This window comes from Platalea leucorodia, assembly GCF_965183815.1.
Source record: "Platalea leucorodia genome assembly, chromosome: 9".
Classification (NCBI taxonomy): domain Eukaryota; kingdom Metazoa; phylum Chordata; class Aves; order Pelecaniformes; family Threskiornithidae; genus Platalea; species Platalea leucorodia.
The window spans coordinates 47,681,223-47,693,287 of record NC_138831.1 but is presented as its reverse complement, the minus strand read 5'-3'; the positions used below and the strand labels follow the sequence as shown (position 1 = coordinate 47,693,287).

General features: G+C 46.9%; 1 long non-coding RNA gene across 1 annotated transcript; it reads left to right on the top strand.

The window, feature by feature from the left end:
* The first annotated feature begins 9,575 nt into the window (after positions 1 to 9,575).
* LOC309594821 lies at positions 9,576 to 11,355 on the top strand. Its single transcript, XR_014229163.1, has 3 exons — positions 9,576 to 10,203; positions 11,099 to 11,134; positions 11,232 to 11,355. It is a non-coding gene; the product is annotated as an uncharacterized lncRNA (long non-coding RNA).
* Positions 11,356 to 12,065: the final 710 nt, after the last annotated feature.

The following is a 12,065-nucleotide window of genomic DNA, read 5'->3' as shown; positions in this document are numbered from 1 at the left end:
TGGAAGGGAAGCTTGCTCTCATGGCTACAGTAAAGGAATGGGAAGCACGAGATCTGGCACGAAGTCCTGCTCCCATTGAAGCCAGTGGGACGTTTGCCATTGGCTTCAGGGGAAGCCAAGATTTCAGTCTGCAGCCAGATTTGTTGGTGTGTTGAGCTATGCTGAGAGCAGGACCAGAAAGGGTTCTTGGTTTCCTGATAAAGCTGTTACTGCCTCAGCTCCTCTGCTGTAGATAGCTGGTTTCTCACCCCACATGCCTGCTTGCTTGCATGTTTTCAAGGCTTATTCTTAGGCAGAAAGTCTTTGAGGAAGAGACTGGCTGCATGGTTTATGCCTGTTATATTGTCCCATGACTGGAGCTCCTGGACATCCCCATGAGCAAAATCACCCCCTCCATTGTGGATTATGGACAGTGCAAGAGAATGGCATAAAGTAATAGCACAAGGCTGGGATAAGTGGCTTAAGTGAAGTAAGACATACGAGATTTGCTCCAGGTAAATAACTGTGCCTTTTCCTTCAGGCAGCAGCTTGAAGTAGCTCTAGAATGAACTCTGTGTGGTTCCAGAGAGCCTGAAGAGATTGTAAAGGTGGTCCAGGGCTGGGCTTCCCTGCTTCACACCTTCACACCAACATGAGCTGTTGGGAATCTTGATTTTATAAGCACCCGTTTTTCTCTTGTCTCCTCTCTTTCAAGGTTAGGCAGAAGCCAAATTGTGTTAGTGATGAGCCGTGGTATAGGTACTCATGAGCCTGATAGTAAACCTTTATTATTATTAACCAAATTATTATTGTTCCCCCTGCTAATAAGCCAACTGAAAGGTTGCCATGCTGCTGTAGGGACATAAGTGTTAAGCAATGCGTTATATAGTGCTCCCTGAGGCATTACACGCCCTTGTGCCAGCTCTTGCAGCCCACACAGTGTCCACGTTTGGGCAGGGTTAGTGCCCTCCTCTGAAAAGCAGGTGAAGGAGGTGACCTCAGAGCGGATTGAGATTATTGTGTCATACCAAGCATTTGGCCTATATACGCCATCTTGGCCTGTGAAGGTCCCGTTGTTTTTATTTGAACGGACACATGGTGGAGCCTCTGTATGCCAAGGAAAAAAAGCATTGCAAATAATTGTCGCTCTTATTTGTTTCTCTCTGATCAGGATGTATCTTTCTATTCATTGTGTGGGTTTGGTCTCTACTGCCCCTTTCTGGGAACATCTGTAAACGCATCACCTCTATAAAAAAAGGCATGAAGCTTTATCTCCTGGACAAAGAAGCTGCCCTGTCTTTCCTCACCTCTCCAGATGCCACGTTTGACAGCATCTACTCCTCCTGACTAGCCATAGCTTGTGTTCCCTGACCATCTGGGACTTGGTCTCGTTCCTTGGACATTTCCACAAAGAGCAGCTGGTGGGAGCGGCTTTCTGGTAAGTTGGAACCATTGTGATATATTTTTTCCCCACAAGCAAGGAGTTTGTAAGTGTAGATGCTTAAAGTCAAGGTAATGTTGATCACATAGAGATCGATAGCGAACAGCTTTGCTATGATTTTCTCCAGCAAGTTGAAGCAAAGCTACCCAGAAGTTCAGCACTGGTGCAGGAGTGCACCCCAGTGTTATCTTTTTAGGCACAAAGATTTTTACAGGCAAAAATACTCTTTCTTCTAGTAATAAATGGGGAAAAATGGGGAGGAAAGCAAAGAAAAAGCCCAAACGATGCAGTATGCTCTCCCGATTGCTTAGCTTAGCTCTGCAGCACCATTTCCCATCTATCTTTCACATCATTCTGAGATTGTTCCCCAAGAGTATCTAATCAATAGCTCCTTTCTTAACTTAGTGACTGCTGCTGAGCCAACTTTTTCTTTTTCTGGTTCAGTGACTGGCACAATATTTGCATGAATTCTAAACTATAAACTTGTTGCTCTTCTATTTTCTTTGCTAATATGATCGCCACCAGCTTTCCTGTTTCCTAGGGCAAGCACAACCAAACAAAATGAATCAGAATAAACAGAGAGAATTAGTGCTTATTCTTTCTTAACAACATGCCTGTAATTTTTTTTCTTCATTAGGAAATTCAATCCAGCTACTTTTGCTCATATTAATTCACTGTAGCTGCTATCCACAGGCTCTGGATTGCACGTAACGATGAGATGAGGGGACAGTGCTTTGCTTTTAGCAAGACCTCAGCATTTCTGTGGTTTGAACTTTAAGGAATGGGGCAAAGCGGGGTTACCTGATCCACTGCCGCCTGGTTCTGTGTGGTATTCATTCTGTTGCTGGTAAAGTCCCACCTGGGAACACAAAAGAAAGATGATGCTTTGTACCTTTCATCTGCTCATTTGTCACTTTAATTCTCATAACAGTTCCTCTTCTCCCTTCTTTTTTTTTCTCTTGTACTTGCTCTGATTTCAGCACTCCAAGAGGCAACGCAGGGTCCTGGCACGGCTTCCCCAGGATCGTGGCAGATTTAAAGGCCAAGCATCATGGCCAACATGCTCCCATGCACCCACATACCACGCTGATGGTCCCCTCGTCGGCATGACCCCAGAGCCAGCTTCTCATGGAGGAGACCACGGTGACACTCCCTTCTTGCATCCAGGCCTTCGACCTACAAAGTCGTCCCTGCCAGGTTGGTGCACCCTACATGGACTGTGGGCCTGTGAGCCTGGCCCCCGCCTCCGCAGCTCCCCAGGCTGCCTGCCCATCACCTGTGTGGGCATGCAAAGGGTGAGGGCTCCCGCAGCCATGGAGGGTCAGCTCTGCCCTCGGTCCCTTCGTCCCGGTCTCCTGGCTGCCTGGGCACTGTTCCTGGGCTGGAGACTGGCGCCGGGACAGCCCTCAGCGTACAGCTCAGCTCTGTACAGAGGGCTGCTCGCTTGTGCAGAGCAGGGTGTATGCAGGCATCGCTGCAGGATGGGGCCTTTTTGTTATACGTGAGGTGCGAGCTGTGCTTGCAACTGCTTTGTCTTTGACCCATTCCATGGGACTGTTCCTTTAAGAGAAAGATCAGCATTTGGCCCTTGGCTTTTAGGAGATTTGGCTAGCACTAGCCTCAAAACAAGTGGAAATGCGGCCCTCCCCCTTTGGACCAGAACGCTGTGCCAGAACAAGGGCTATGGGTGGGGGTTTTGTGCTTATGAAGCTTTTGGTGTGACTTTTTTTTCTCCTATCATCTGAGAGTAGTGCCATCCTGGCACTACGATAAAAGCCCCACTGCCCACTGGGGCCCCTCACCTCATGGTGAACGTGGTCCAGAGGGAAGGCGAAGGTTTCCCCAGAAGCACGTACCCATTCCATGGCTCCAATTCGAGAAGATTTGTCTGTGTTTATTGCTAACAATGTTCCTCCTTGTGTTCGGTTCAGCTGGGAGCCCGATTAGTGACTTCCCAGTGGTCTTGAAGCCCAAGGCCCATGTTTCTTTAATTTTGTCCAATCTGTTGGATACTTAGGGAAACAGCTGGGAATATTGTAAAGCAGCTTCTGGCAGTGAAGAGTCCCAGCAAAGGATTGCATGGACTCCTGGTAATTATTCTCAGCCTGTCCATCTAAGGCCTGCCTGCGCAGGGAGCTGCAGCGTTAACCAGCAGGGACACGGCCCACATAGTAAAAGACATTGTTCTGCTCTTCTTTCTTTTCCTTATAAGAAACTGATTTGGCTAGTTGTGCTTTGCTTGGTACCTGGTGATCATGCTGCTAGTGTTTGTGTCACTTTGCTACTGTTCACAGTTTGCAATTGCAGCTTTTCTAAGTCTTTATGGACAGCCAGACACGTCTTTCATCGCTTAATGTGTGCTCACCCCAGCTTCCCAGAAAGCTGGGATCTGGGCTGTGCTGACATGCCAACACGTTGTGCAGCCTCAGGTGAATCACTTCACTTCCCTGTAACTCAGGGAACCACTGTGCAATAGCAGAGGTACCATTATAGCACTGCTTGGCTGCGGCTTTATAAAGCACTTTGAGCTCCTTGGAAGAACAAGGTTAAGTGCAAAACTGTCCTGTTATTCCGTGGTTAAAGGTTGCCTGAGATTATGGTTTGAAGTGAATAGAAAACAACAGCCAACAGAGCAGCTTGGATGTCCTTAATGGTGGTCAGTTAGTGGTTTGGGGCATTTTCAGGGGCTACTTCACAGCCCAGTTACTGAAAGGGCAGAGCCAGCTTGGGGCTGGGACCCCTCTGTTGGGCTGTGTGCAGGAGACAGGAGTTGTATCAAGGCCTTAGCTTTTGCTGTAACAATTACAAGTGATTAAATGTGAGGTTTCCCAATTTTCCTCCCCACAAGTTGGTTTAAAGGGAGTGAAGGCAGATCCTGCTATAGCTTAGTACATTACTAGCCAACTCAAATGACTCCCCACTGTCTTTTCATCTACATGAGACTCTTAATGCCCTAAGTCTTTGCATGTCCTGGCACATAGCCCAATTGAAGCAGGAGCTCCAACAGAAGTTTTAAATTTAAAGCTGTTCTTTTGGCTTCAGAAATTCGCAGATTGAAGCTGAGAGATGCAATTCGGCTGTTTACTTGCAGATCTGCAACAGCCCTGCTGTGCTGTTGCACTCGGCTCAGTCAGGCAGCTGTGTTAACAGCACTTTCCAATTAAAGTAGCAGCCTCAATTACAGCAAATGCTTGTCCTATCTGGGCATTTATCTGGTTTTTTTTTTTTAACTACTCATGGAGCACAGGGCTGTTTTGTTTCGCATCCCTTATTATAATTAATCCATCATCATTTCTGGTGACTGGGCTGGCTTTTGCTGTTTGGGTTTTTTATTTACTTATTTATTGCCATTTCCAGCATCAGCTTGGGTCCGTACTGCTCAGACACCATATTACTCACGCGATGGGGAGCACTGATGTGAGCGGCCAGGCAAATATCAGGTGCACAAGCAACTCCTGAAGTTCTGCTCACCCGGAGCGAGAAAAAAGACGCCCTGTTCTGGAAACAGCCCTGCCAAGAGAATTCCAGAGCCTTGCTATGTAAATTATAGCGACTTCCCCGACTGAAATGCTCCTACTCGGAAAACTTGGCTTTTAAGACCTTCACAGCCAAGATCAAGGCTTTGCCCCGTTACCTGAACATTCAGAGTCTCCAGGAGAATAAATGGTATCAGATGAACCCTGCATCTTTCTTCATGGCGCAGTCAGATAAGAGCATCTTTTTTCATTTCACCTCACTGACAGGGACACGCTGGGCTCCGTCCTGCCTGTAGTGCAACCAGCTCAGCAAGGCTTGTCCGGTGGGATGCAGTGGAATCTGAGCTGAGACCTGGGATTTTCACTCCAGCCATATTTGCCATTGCAGACAATGCTGTAACTGTCTGCCGGTTTAATGTTCTTTGTAACATGAGCACAGAACTGCTTAGGCTGGGACTGCAGGAACTGGAGAAGGACCAGATGCAATGACAAAAGCACAGGTTTCAGTGCTGACACCCTGTCCCATGAGGGCACAAAGCCCCTCTCTCCTACGACATGCTTTTCCATGGTTTGATCAGCTGTAGCTGTCACTCTGCGCTTGTGCCCAGCACAGTGACCCTCAAATCTGGGAGCACCTCAGTTCTGCAAGACCCTTGCAAGGATGCTACAACCACAGACTCCCAGACTGACACGAAAGGAAAGCCTGCTGCTGCCCCCATGTGTTACTTGCTCATTATCGTTGCCACGCACCAGTAAAGATGTGGGAACCCTATGTGGGCGTGAAGGAGAGCCAGGCTAAGCACAGCACAGCCTCTCAGCTACTGAGGTCAAAGATCTTGCATTGGAAGACCCTTCTGGCTCTTCAGTTCCTCCTGCAAGCTCAGGGCCTTCCCTGGGGCACCTTATATTTAAAAAATTGCCCAGTCAGATTGGACATGTTTGGAAGTAAGACGAGCTGGAGACAGCATGGAGGCACATGATACGCAGCAAAGCACAGAGGCCTCATCGTCCCGTTCTGAAAGGATGCATGTGCAACGCTCAGAGACCGCCATGCAATGCCGAACAATATCAGATATCAGCACAGCGCGTTCAGGCTTGTTGGCTCAGACCACGAGGAGCGTAAAGCGAGAGACAGCTCTTGGCAGGCTGAGCTCACATGATAAGGTCATTGGAAAGACAAGTGTTGTTTTCATCAACCTGCCTTTCCCCAGCATCAGCACCAGCTTGAGCAAGGACTCACTTTGCGCTCCTGTAATATACTGTGCTCTGCATGGTGCCAAGGACAACAGCTTCCTCACAAATACATTGAAGTTGTGTTTTTCCAACCAGCGTCTCAGCCCCCAACTCCCATTCTTCTTGACCCTGTCACGTTCCAGTTTTGAACCATTAAATAGCATCTCTTGAAAGAGTTACTCTCCCTCAGGATCAGTGGCAGCTCTCAGGCAGACGGGAGAACCGGCTGTAGTTACTGGCTATCTACCTGCTGCTTGCCAACAGTTATAATTTACCTTTTGGACATCCATTAGGGATCTCATGGTTTTGTCCTTCTGTGTTGGGCAGTAATTTGTTGGGGCTGCACATGCTAATTATTCCGGAGTTTATTAATCCTGGAAGCTGCCTGAAGCCTGGGGTGATAGGTTGGGAGCAGCAGCCAAACTCTCACTGGCCCAAATGGAGCCAGTTTGTGCCTCAGGGGGGTCATGCAGACCAATGGCTCTGACCATCACTAACATGGCTTCTTGGAAAGCCAAAGTCCTTTCACCGAGAGCCTTTTTGGCCCTGGCACCATTAACAGATGGGCCAAGGAGCAATGCCTCAGCTGAACATTGTCCACAGAGCGGCCTGGGCACTGCCTGGAGCTCTCTGAGAACATCTGAAGGGAACAACATGCGCTGGCAGGGCTTACGTGCTCCGGCAATTGGGGATTGCAAACACATGCTTCAGCTATGCAAGAAATCTTTGACTTGTTCTGAATGTGATTCTGCCTGGGTTTCTTCCCAGGAACATTCCTGTTCTTCACAATTTACCAGTTGCAGGAAGGGAGAAGGCGGGGGGAGAGGGATTTTAAGAGTAAGGGAACAAATCTTACAGTGCCTTCCCTAGCCAAATTCCTCCAGAAGGACAGGGTGTGGAGTATGGACTCCAGAATTTGGCACAATCCCACGAAAATATGAACTGCAAAATTAAAACCACTTTTAATTAGTCATTTGTTTTTATATAAGGAATAAGTCTCTGGTTTTCTGAAGTAATTCAGTGTCTGCTATCACATAAACCAGGCAGCGCCTGCCAAGTGGTGCTGCGTGATAGAAGGCAAGCACAGCACTAGGTCTCTGAGCAAAGACACGTTATCTCCTCCAGGAGACGGCAGTGCTGTTTAGATCTGCGTTCTGGTTCCCGAGATAAGAGTCTCATTCCTAAGAGTCACAGCATACGTGAGAGAGTTGCAAATGTAGTCCTCATAGGTGGGAGTAATTTGATGTCTGAGCTGGAGATGAATGATGAAGCTAGGTCTTTATTATAACACCTGCTATGTTACAAACAGGAGAAAAAGCTTGCGAGGGTGGAGGCAAGAGCTGTGCTTCTGCCCTGGAAGAAGCCAGAGGTACAGGGTACCCAGCACCTCACACCCTGACTCAGAGGGATGACAAATCCCTCTTCTCATTGCCAGCAACAGCAGGGTCCTACCTGGGGAGGGCCGCAGGCCACGGTGTCGGCCACATGCTGCGGCCGTTCGGAGGGATGGGCTAGGTGGGGGCTGCCGGGCTGGGTGTCCCATTGCTGCTGGGTCTACCCTTGAATAAGGAAGGCGCAGGCCGTATCCAGGCTGGGTCACCCCTGAGCCAGGGATGTCCCTGCAGATAAGGCGTGAAGCTGGCTGCCAGCCAGCTCTTCTGCACAGCAGCAGACACAGGCTTTGTGCTTCTTTCCAGATGTGACGACCTAAACCATCAGCTTGTTCCTGAGAGCGTTACGTTTCAGCCTCAGACCCTTCCAGGGCAGTCAACGACAGGAGCAGTGCTCCTGTGCAGAGTTGCCCATGACTAAGTCTGGAACCTGCTGAGCTAGACCAGTGCTTTCAACGGGAGAAACCTTTAAAAGAGGCAAGGTGTAACGCGATGCTGCCAAACATGCACTCAGAGTAACCTCCATAGCTCAATTAACTATATTAGTTATATACCTATAATTAATTTAATTTAACTGAGGTTTTCTTCCCTGTGTTGTGTGCCTGCTGTATCAACCTCTTAAACTTGTTGCTGTGTATATAATTCAATCGAATGTACAAACAGTACCCACATACACTTAGTCACTCCAGACACCAAGGAGAGTATTATTTTGCCGTATTTGGCTCATACTTCTGCCTTAACACAGGGGGTAACTTCACTGAAATTGATTATGCAACATTAGTCCAAAACTAGAGCAAAGCCCAGCTTTTATAAATTATTTGCAATAGAGGCATCATAATTTCTATAACGGACATGGTCCTGAATGTGGACATGGTTTGCTACAGCTGCATTCTCAGTCTCCCACTAGGAAACAACGAAATAAAGATAGAAAGGAATACTCATCTTTTTCTTTTTGGTTTGTTTTTGGTTTTGTTTTTGGTTTTTTATAATTCAGCAATATCAGGAATACCAGCAGATTCCTGTTGTCTCACAGTGCTGTACAGGAGCCTTCCCCTGTATATGCTAAACTAAACAGGAATAATTGGTTGATATTAAGAAGGAGATGATCAAGAAGTATTTCTTTAACTTGTGCTGTAGGTAGTGTCAGGACGGCAGTTTGCTACTTGTAAGGGTCCCCTCTTTCATCTTTTATTGACTGTACATTCTACATTTTTACTGTTAATAGCCCATATGGCGAAGGAAATGGGTGAATGATTTCACTCTGTCTTGCTTTTATTAATCCCAAATTATGGATCAAGTCACAATTAATGATGGCCCTGGTGATTTATGAATTGCAATTTTTACTCCCGCTAGTCCTGAACGGTTGGAAGCCATCAGATGCCAGCCTGAGCAGCTGTAGCCTGAGCATCAGTTAGCACCGACGAGCAACGTGTGCACGGATGTGTGAAATGGCCCATCTCTGGGCAGGCGAGTTAATTAATACCAGTGCAAGAGAGACTGGAGCTGCTTTCTGTGAGTTGCACATTAAGTTATTAGTTTCCCAAGGGGAAAAGCAGACTATCACTGAATAAGCCGAAATCCAAACAATAGATTTTATTGCAGAGTTTAGAAGACTGCTTAAAGAGAAGCAAAGACAGACACAAGGAATATGTGTCTGATGCTTCTGACACTTCTGAAGTGAGCCTGAAAAAAAGAAAGAGGGACAAAACCAAAGTGATGAAAAGAACAGGAATTCTGGATCTGAGGAAGAGCTTACATGGATTGCAGGGACAAGGAGAGTAAGGAGAGGAGAGCCCTATTCTAGATTATGCTCTCTTCGGAAAGCCCCAACCGAGACGTTCATTAAAGTTTTGATTCTTTATCAGTGATTAACTGACGTTCCCTGGGAAGGAGCTTGCATCGATGTGAATGCTGGCTGGTGCCCAGCACCATGGACACATTGCTACTTTGGATTAAGCAAAAATGAGCAGACTTTCTCAGTTCTGTTGCCCTCTGCATTGATGTCAGTCGGGGTAGGAGGATTTCTTCCTGAAATTCAGGGGACGTATGACCCTTATGTTCATTGAATGTGTATAATGACTGAGCCATTCAGCTCTCAGACAGACTTCAGTTGTTTGGGGCTTTGCAGCTCTCACAGTCTATCTGCTAACAACAAAAATATTTCAATTATTTGGAATGATGACATCATTCATGCAACTGGCCCAGAGCCAACAGCACCTCTCCTACAAAATGGACCGTTATTTCTTGTTAAGAATTACCATATTCTTCATGCTGACCACAGTTTGCATCGTTTGAGCTTCAGCATGGTGAGGCCGCTGGGAAGCAGTAACATTTGCAGTAACAAAGCCGCTGAGCAGACACATCCCTCAGTTCACTTGGCGACCGGGTCTGACATGATGTATCTGCTGATTGCTCACAGGCCACCGCGTCTCTCTGCTTTGGTTTGAACAAACCTGGCTTACACAAAATGTGGTGGGGAGCAGTCGGGCTTGGAGGACCAGGAAGGATAAGCTGTTCTGAGGTGCAGAGTTGAGCTATTCTGCTGCAAAGTGAAATGGCCCAGGAAAGGCCAGGGAGTCAGCAAAAGCTGTCTGGAAAGGACACAAGGCTGGACTTCAGCTGTTGTAAATGGAAAGATCAGCGGAGGATGCTCAAACTGAAAAAGCCTGGAAAAAGCAGACAGGTATCTAAAACATTTTGAAAAGTGTTCTGTTGTGGTGTTTTTTTCAGTGTAATAAATCCTTGTTGGATTAACTACCTATAGTGAAATTATCCCACTCTGCTAGAGGCAGATTTCTTGCTGAAGTGAGAATAATTATAATATTTTAAGGTACAATACGATAGCTTGAAGGTCCCAGAGGGCAGAAGGGGCAGGGCTGCACTCAGCAAATGGAAACTAATTCCCTGTCATTTCCCTATTCAGGCCTGGTAAAACATATCACAGCTGCCGTGTGAATTTTAGGCCAAGATATCAGGAATCTTGTAAAGTCCTATAGCTCAAGAATGCTACATGTTTAAAGCAGTAAATTCTCGCAGGGACTGTGATCCTTTTGCAGCATAAATTTCTTGCAGACAGACCGCTGGGAGGGAGAGCAGAGTCATTTCATGGGACCACAACAGCAGCAGGTACCTGGGGTCCTGCTGCTACGGGCAAACAGTGCTGCCGCAGTGCTGGGGTGGTTTATGTCTATGTAATGCCTTAGGTCTAGAAACCACCAGAAAATGGACTGGGAGCTTCTCCATGTCCTGCTTGAAGTGAATTTGTCAAGATCCATCTGGGTCCTATTTAGGCACCACTAGAGTTGTATGTCAGGTTCCTGGAAGCAAGAAAGGTGAAGGACCTTTCCATGAACTAGTGCAGAGCTGGTCCCTGCAGAATCTTCCATAGAGAAAAAAAAATCCTGAGCTGTTTTAATTTCCCATAAAAGGCGGGAAGCACATTGGCAGTGTGAGTGCCCATGAAGGCAAAAAAAAAACAGAAACGGGCCTTTCTTCTGTCTTTTCCTCTTGATAATGAAGGCCTGAAAGGCTCTAAATTGGCAGGTTTTCTCCTAAGGCTTTAATTCTTTCTCCATTAGGACCGCTGGAAGACTTTGTGGACAGACAGAAAAGAGGTCAGTATGTATGAGAGACAATAGAGAAACGTGCAGGTTTGTCTGTGCACGGATGTTTAAATCTCGGTGACAGATTACCCATTACGTTGTGTTACAGGGCACGTGTGTGCGAGATAGTCTGGACACCGCACGCATTTCTTCCAGGACAGGACTGCAAGCAAACGTCCGGCTCAGCCTGTACAAACGCACAAATGAGCATGAATTATTTGCCATCAACTGACGCCAGTTGAGTACTTCTGTATTTCCACGTTCACGATTTGTGTAGACAAATCCGAGAAGGGAAGTGATTCTAAGTCCGACTACTAAAAGCTTTTTTGCTTGATTTTCTTAACAGCTGTTTCATCCCAACAGTTGGGAGAAAACCACCTTCTTTGTAAGGATTCTGTAAGGATCTTTCAGCTGTAGGATGAAGCAATTTCCCATCTACATTTCCTGGTGTCTTTCCATGAGATCAATCAATAATTCTCCCTCATATTTTAAAAGTTAGAAAAATAATAAGCAGTAAATGACAGTTAAGGACAAGTAAGCCAGCCCAGACTTAGCTCTGTCAGCAAAGTCTGGTTGTTTCCCCCGCGTTTCCAGATCACCTTAGCAGTTGTATTTTCCAGGTTTGAGCAGGTTACCCTGAGTAACCTGTATTTGTTTGACAAAGCGTGACTATTACTTGTAACTTTTAAACCTCAGTACTCACGGAGAGATTATAAGTGGCTCAGGGAAGGCATTTTGGCATGTCTCATCTAGTCCCCACGCTTGCAGAGCCCTCTCCAGCACACTAAATCCACCGTCTGTTGGGTCAGAAAAGTACGTAAGCTGGCCAAGCCCCAAAAATCATCTGCTCATGAGATGAGCTGGCCCAGGGATGGAGGGAAGGAAATCCTACCACCTGCTCGGAGATGGGGTGCTGGCCGGCTGCTCGGGGGAGCTGGGCTCG